At 28.7% G+C, this 6,603-nt stretch overlaps 1 non-coding gene across 1 annotated transcript; it reads right to left on the bottom strand.

The window, feature by feature from the left end:
* Positions 1-1,483: 1,483 nt before the first annotated feature.
* On the bottom strand, positions 1,484-1,556 carry TRNAA-AGC (transfer RNA alanine (anticodon AGC)). Its single transcript has one exon. It is a non-coding gene; the product is annotated as a tRNA-Ala (tRNA).
* Positions 1,557-6,603: the final 5,047 nt, after the last annotated feature.

The raw sequence follows: 6,603 nt of genomic DNA, 5'->3' as shown, positions 1-6,603 counted from the left end.
AAGACATTAATTGAAATTAGGAACTCACTTCTGAAAAATGGTTTCAATTGATTTACGCGTTTTCGAGTTATAAAAAATAAAAGAATTTTTTTTGCTAACTTTGAACTCCTCTAGCGGCGAAACGAAGCAACTTTGGATATAGATAACTTAACTTAAATCGACCTATTTTGAGCAAAGAAATCTGTGGTCTTCCGTTATACACGCATTTCGGAGACAGCCTGTATATAATTAATGCAGGTATAGTTTCAAAAGTAGGCTGAACCTCCTTAGCGACATCTTTCAAATTGTCGTAAACAACCCATTTAATGCTATTTCGATATGAAATTGCTATATAATGCGGTATTACTATTTTGGTTGTCCAAATATCCAACGCAACAAACAACTTTAATCTATCAATTCTGGAAACATACAACCTTTATAAAACTGTTGTAATGTACTTTCCATATTGTCCTTCCAAAATTTCATATCACGTCTTATATTAAACTTGTAATAGATTGTTTATATCAGTCCATACCACAAATATGCATCCTTTTCTGTTGATAATTTTCAACTGTCCTTGTACTTGATACTACCATTTATCCTTTTTATTTATTTTAAAACAGTCTCTTTCATGATTCCATTTCCAGAAAGTATTTCTTTTTTGTTTTATGGCATCCTTGGGATGCATATGGTATGCGAAGAAAGGGCACTTTATTTCCACAACAACTCCTTGTCCCACTAAACAGTCTGGACTTGCTCCTAGGAAGCTGTACTCAGCGTCTATGAACAATCCGCACGTTTCTACCTTTATATTATCCTGTTCTTCTAACTGATGCAAAATTAAAGTAAAAGAGAAAGTAAAGATGAAAAAACAAAGAAGCGACAATTAATGCAATAATTTTTTTATCCAAACCGCAAGATGTAGTGACAACTTGACAGGGGTACAAATGAGCAGGGTTTCATCAAGATATCTTAAGAAAACGATTTTTTTTAAATTAATTGTAATAAATTGAACAGAATAGTAATATAATCCAAACAGATGCTTTGAGAATTTGAATCCCAAATGCATTAAGAATCAACTAGAAAATGAACGGTCCTTAAGATTCCTTAAGCAATATATCATACCCATTTTAGCATGACAATAGGGACGAACCTAACCTTACGAATCACCGGTTGGAGGCAGTCTTTTGGAGACCCCGTAATTATAGGATTTGGATGCCGAAACGATTCTCTTTCGTCTTTTCGTTTCTTTTTTTGTCTCTCTCGAAAGCCGCCGGCCCGTGTTTGCTTTACGACCCTCTTCCTGTCAAGGCATCACAAAAATCCCAAATCGGCACCCTTTGTTCCGAAACTGAAACCGTCCGAAGACGGTTTTAATTAGTACCTATCCACCTTTAAGGCTGGAATCTTTATTTAAATAATAGGTATGAGTAGGTAAAGGTTAATTTATGTAATATTTCGTTTTTACAACTTTTCGGGGAATTACAAAAAAGTAAATAAAATTTGGAGGCGCCGGGCATCGATCCCGGTACCTCTCGCATGCTAAGCGAGCGCTCTACCATCTGAGCTACGCCCCCTATATTAATTGTTATTGGAATCAAAAATTTCCAAAATTTTTTTAACAAATTCGTTTGTAAATTTATCGTACAAAAAGTTATAAAACAGTCTTATTGCATACCAAGTTTTGTCATTAACACTGAAATAGTTTATAATTCCAATGAATATTTATAAACTAATATAAATAACAATTCCGTTAAAAGCAATTTGTTGCTCATAATTTATTAATAACTCGTTTAACGTAAAGGTATGTCTCTTAAATAACCAGATAACGTTTTTATTATTTAAATCAAAACCAGTTAGAATTAATTACAAAAGCAATTTCTTTTTTTTGGACCTACTAAATAGATTGACTTCCGTTTAAGAAGTTATCAAGTAATAATTTACTAAACTTAAACGGAAATTAATTAATAATTGTTATTAAAATCAAGCACGACTTGACGTTTTTAACCCGGAAAACCACCGTCCCGGAGTTTTAACCAAAACTTTAATTAAATCCTTCGCTTCATATTGTATACTGTATTTCGACACCGAAGAGATAAAGCAAGAACCAAACACCTGGGAGCACGAGCTCTGTTTAGCTGGCGAGGGGGTGAGTACTGCTGGGTAAACATTTAATTATTCGCGACTAATCGCGACGAAATAAATTATAACCACGTCGCCGACACATGCAAATGACTCTAAATGAGTTTTATCAAAACGCCACCACGCGATACTCTCCAAGCTTTTTTTTCTTCTTTAAACAGTTTTTTCCTCAACAACCAGCACGAAATCCAACGTTTTAGTATTACCTCAAAATTCAAGAAAATATAGAATTTTGATAATTAATTGTTGATGTCAAAGTTTCTTTGATATAAATGAATTTGAACACATCAACATTATTAAAAAAAAAATTCTAAACATTTGTAACTATAGATGTGATTTTTTTCAAAAAAACCACTGTTTGAAAACGATGAAAGATATTTTATTCAATTATTAAATCGGTGCTACGTTACGTTTCAACCAATAAGTTGGTCTTCTTCAGGCACTTCTAAAAGGTTAAATTTCTAAGGTTCTAAATTTCGTCTAAGGTTTAAATTTAGTCACACATCGAATACATTGCAGGAAAGTCCAAATTTTCAAAATATGTTCTGCAAATTGTATTCCGGTCGTCATCTTACAAAGTACTGTTTTTTGATTTTTGAGTATTAATAATAGTACACATATATATACATGTATATATATGTGTACTATTATGTGCTCAATATAAAGGTGAGCCGTCTTTGTGTTTTAATGCTTTAATATACCAACCGTCAACGTTTTTTCCAAAATCGTTCTTTATATGTATATTTTTAGAATTCGACCCACATGTAAATTTTAAACTTCAACAAAAATTATGTACGTCTAAATAACGAATTGTCTTCATTGCTTTTACAATGTTATATTTATATAGATCATATCCTCCATTTTCTACATCCTAAGACGGTAAATATTTAATACGTAATTTTGTTTTGATTATATGTATTTAATTTATAAAACCTTTTAGACGTGCCTGAAGAAGACCAAATTATTGGTTGAAACGTAACATAGCACCGATTTAATAATAATTGAATAAAATATCTTTCGTCGTTTTCAAACAGTGTTTTTATTGAAAAAATTCACATTATAGTTATACATATACGATTAATATAGAGTCAACATTACCTAAATATAACACATAGGTTATCATACACCGTCTGAAGAAAGCACACATTTTAAGCTTTCATTCAAAGCATAGATCGTTTCGTAATTCCTAGAAATAAAGCTGAAGTGACTTTTATAAGTTTCTTTGATATAAATGAATTCCAACATATCCTCATTTGACATTTTTCTTAAAATTTTTATCATATAATATACAGGTTATCATACACCGTTTTAAAGCACACATTTTAAGTTTTCAATCAAACCATAGATCGTTTCGTAATTCCAAGAAATAAAGCTGAAGTGACTTTTTCAAGTAACTCTGATATAAATGAATTCGAACATATCCTAATTTGACACTTAAAAACTTTTTTTTCTAAGAATTTCTATTATATAATATATAGGTTATCATACACCATTTAAAGCTTTCATACAACACATAGATCGTGTGGTATTACCTAGAAATAAAGCTGAAGTGAATTTTTAAAGATTCTCTGATATAAATGAATTCCAACAGATCCTCATTTGACAACATTTTTTAAATTTTTTTATCATATAACATACTGGTTATCATACATCATTTTAAAGCACACATTTTAAGCTTTTATTCAAAGCATAGATCATTTCGTAATTCCTAAAAATAAATCTGAAATGATTTTTTAAATTTTCTCTGATATAAATGAATTCCAACAAATCCTCATTTGAAATTTTTTTTTAAATTTTGATCATATAACATACAGATAATCATACACTGCTTTAAGCACACATTTTAAGCTTTCATTCAAAACATAAGTCGTTTCGTAATTCCAAGAAATAAAGCTGAAGTGATTTTTTAAAGTTTCTTTAATATAAATGAATTTAAACACATCCTCATTTGAAAATATTTTTTTAAAAATTTTCATCATATAACACACAGGTTATCATACATCGTTTTGAAGCACACATTTTAAGCTTTCATTGAAAACATAGATCGTTCAGTAATTCCTAGAGATAAAGCTGAAGTGACTTTTTAAAGTTTCTTTGATATAAATGAATTCCAACATATCCTCATTTGACACTTAAAAACCCTTTTTTCTAAGAATTTCTATTATATAACATATAGGTTAAGATACACCGTTTTAAAGCACACATTTTAAGTTTTCAATCAAACCATAGATCGTTTCGTAATTCCTAGAAATAAAGCTGAAATGATTTTTTAAAATTTCTTTGACATAAATGAATTCCAACACATTCTCATTTGAAATTTTTTTAAAATTTTTTATCATATAACATACAGGTTATACACCGTCTTAAAGCACACATATAAGCTTTCATTCAAAACAGATCGTTCCGTAATTCCTAGAAATAAAGTTGAAGTGATTTTTTAAAGTTTTTCTGATATAAATGAATTCCAACAGATCCCCATTTCACAACGACTTTTTGAAATTTTGTATCATATAACATACAGGTTATCATACACCGTTTTAAAGCACACATTTTAAGCTTTCATTCAAAAGTTTATCTGATATAAATGTCGATTTCATTTATATTAGAAAAACTTTAAAAAATCACTTCAACTTTATTTCTAGGAATTACGAAACGATCTGTTTTGAATGAAAGCTTAAAACGTGTGCTTTAAGACGGTGCACTTAAAAACATTTCTTTCTAAGAATTTCTATTATATAACATATAGGTTATCATACACCGTTTTAAAGCACACATTTTAAGCTTTCATACAACACATAGATCGTGTGGTATTACCTAGAAATAAAGCTGAAGTGAATTTTTAAAGATTCTCTGATATAAATGAATTCCAACAGATCCTCATTTGACAACATTTTTAAAATTTTTTTTATCATATAACATACAGGTTATCATACACCGTTTTAAAGCACACATTTTAAGCTTTTATTCAAAGCATAGATCATTTCGTAATTCCTAAAAATAAAGCTGAAATGATTTTTTAAACTTTCTCTGATATAAATGAATGCCAACAAATCCTCATATGACAACATTTCTTTAAAATTTTTTATCATATAACATACAAGTTATCATACGGCATTTTAAAGCACACATTTTAAACTTTCATTCAAGGCATAGATTGTTTTATAATTCCTAGAAATAAAGCTGAAGTGATTTTTATAAGTTACTTTGATATAAATGAATTCAAACATATCCTAATTTGACACTTAAAAACCCTTTTTTCTAAGAATTTCTATTATATAACATATAGGTTAAGATACACCGTCTTAAAGCATACATTTTAAGGTTTCATTCAAAACATAGATTGTTTCGTAATTCCTAGAAATAAAGCTGAAGTGACTTTTATAAGTTTCTTTGATATAAATGAATTCCAACATATCCTCATTTGACATTTCTCTTAAAATTTTTATCATATAACATACAGGTTATACACCGTCTTAAAGCACACATTTTAAGCTTTCATTCAAAACAGATCGTTTCGTAATTCCTAGAAATAAAGTTGAAGTGATTTTTTAAAGTTTTTCTGATATAAATGAATTCCAACAGATCCCCATTTCACAACGTCTTTTTAAAATTTTGTATCATATAACACACAGATTATCATACATCGTTTTGAAGCACACATTTTAAGCTTTCATTCAAAACATAGATTGTTTCGTAATTTCTAGAAATAAAGCTGAAGTGACTTTTTAAAGTTTCTTTGATATAAATGAATTTCAACAGATCCTCATTTGACATTTCTTTAAAAATTTTTATCATATATCATACAGGTTATCATACAGTTCTTTAAAACACATATTTTAAACTTTCATTCAAAGCATAGATTGTTTTATAATTCCTAGAAATAAAGCTGAAGTGATTTTTATAAGTTACTTTGATATAAATGAATTCAAACATATCCTAATTTGACACTTAAAAACCCTTTTTTCTAAGAATTTCTATTATATAACATATAGGTTAAGATACACCGTCTTAAAGCATACATTTTAAGGTTTCATTCAAAACATAGATCGTTTCGTAATTCCTAGAAATAAAGCTGAAATGATTTTTTAAAATTTTTCTGATATAAATGAATTCCAACAGATCCACTTTTGACGTTTTTTTAAAATTTTTTATCATATAACATACAGGTTATCATACACCGTTTTAAAGCACACATTTTAAGATTTCATTCAAAGCACAGATCGTTTCGTAATTCCTAGAAATAAAGCTGAAGTGATTTATTAAAGTTTCTTTAATATAAATGAATTTGAACACATCCTCGTTTGATATTTCTTCAACATTTTTTTTCTAAATCATTTTTACTACATATATAACATATAGGTTATCACATATCGTTGTAAAGAAATTAAAGCATAAGCATAATATTTAATTTAAAGCATAAGTGGTTTCTTAATTCCCAGAAATATATCCTATTTTCCTTTTCTCAGAAATACATCCTGTCAT

Source organism: Onthophagus taurus, chromosome 3 (genome assembly GCF_036711975.1).
Source record: "Onthophagus taurus isolate NC chromosome 3, IU_Otau_3.0, whole genome shotgun sequence".
Taxonomy (NCBI): Eukaryota; Metazoa; Arthropoda; class Insecta; order Coleoptera; family Scarabaeidae; genus Onthophagus; species Onthophagus taurus.
This window is presented reverse-complemented; position numbering and strand designations above follow the sequence as displayed.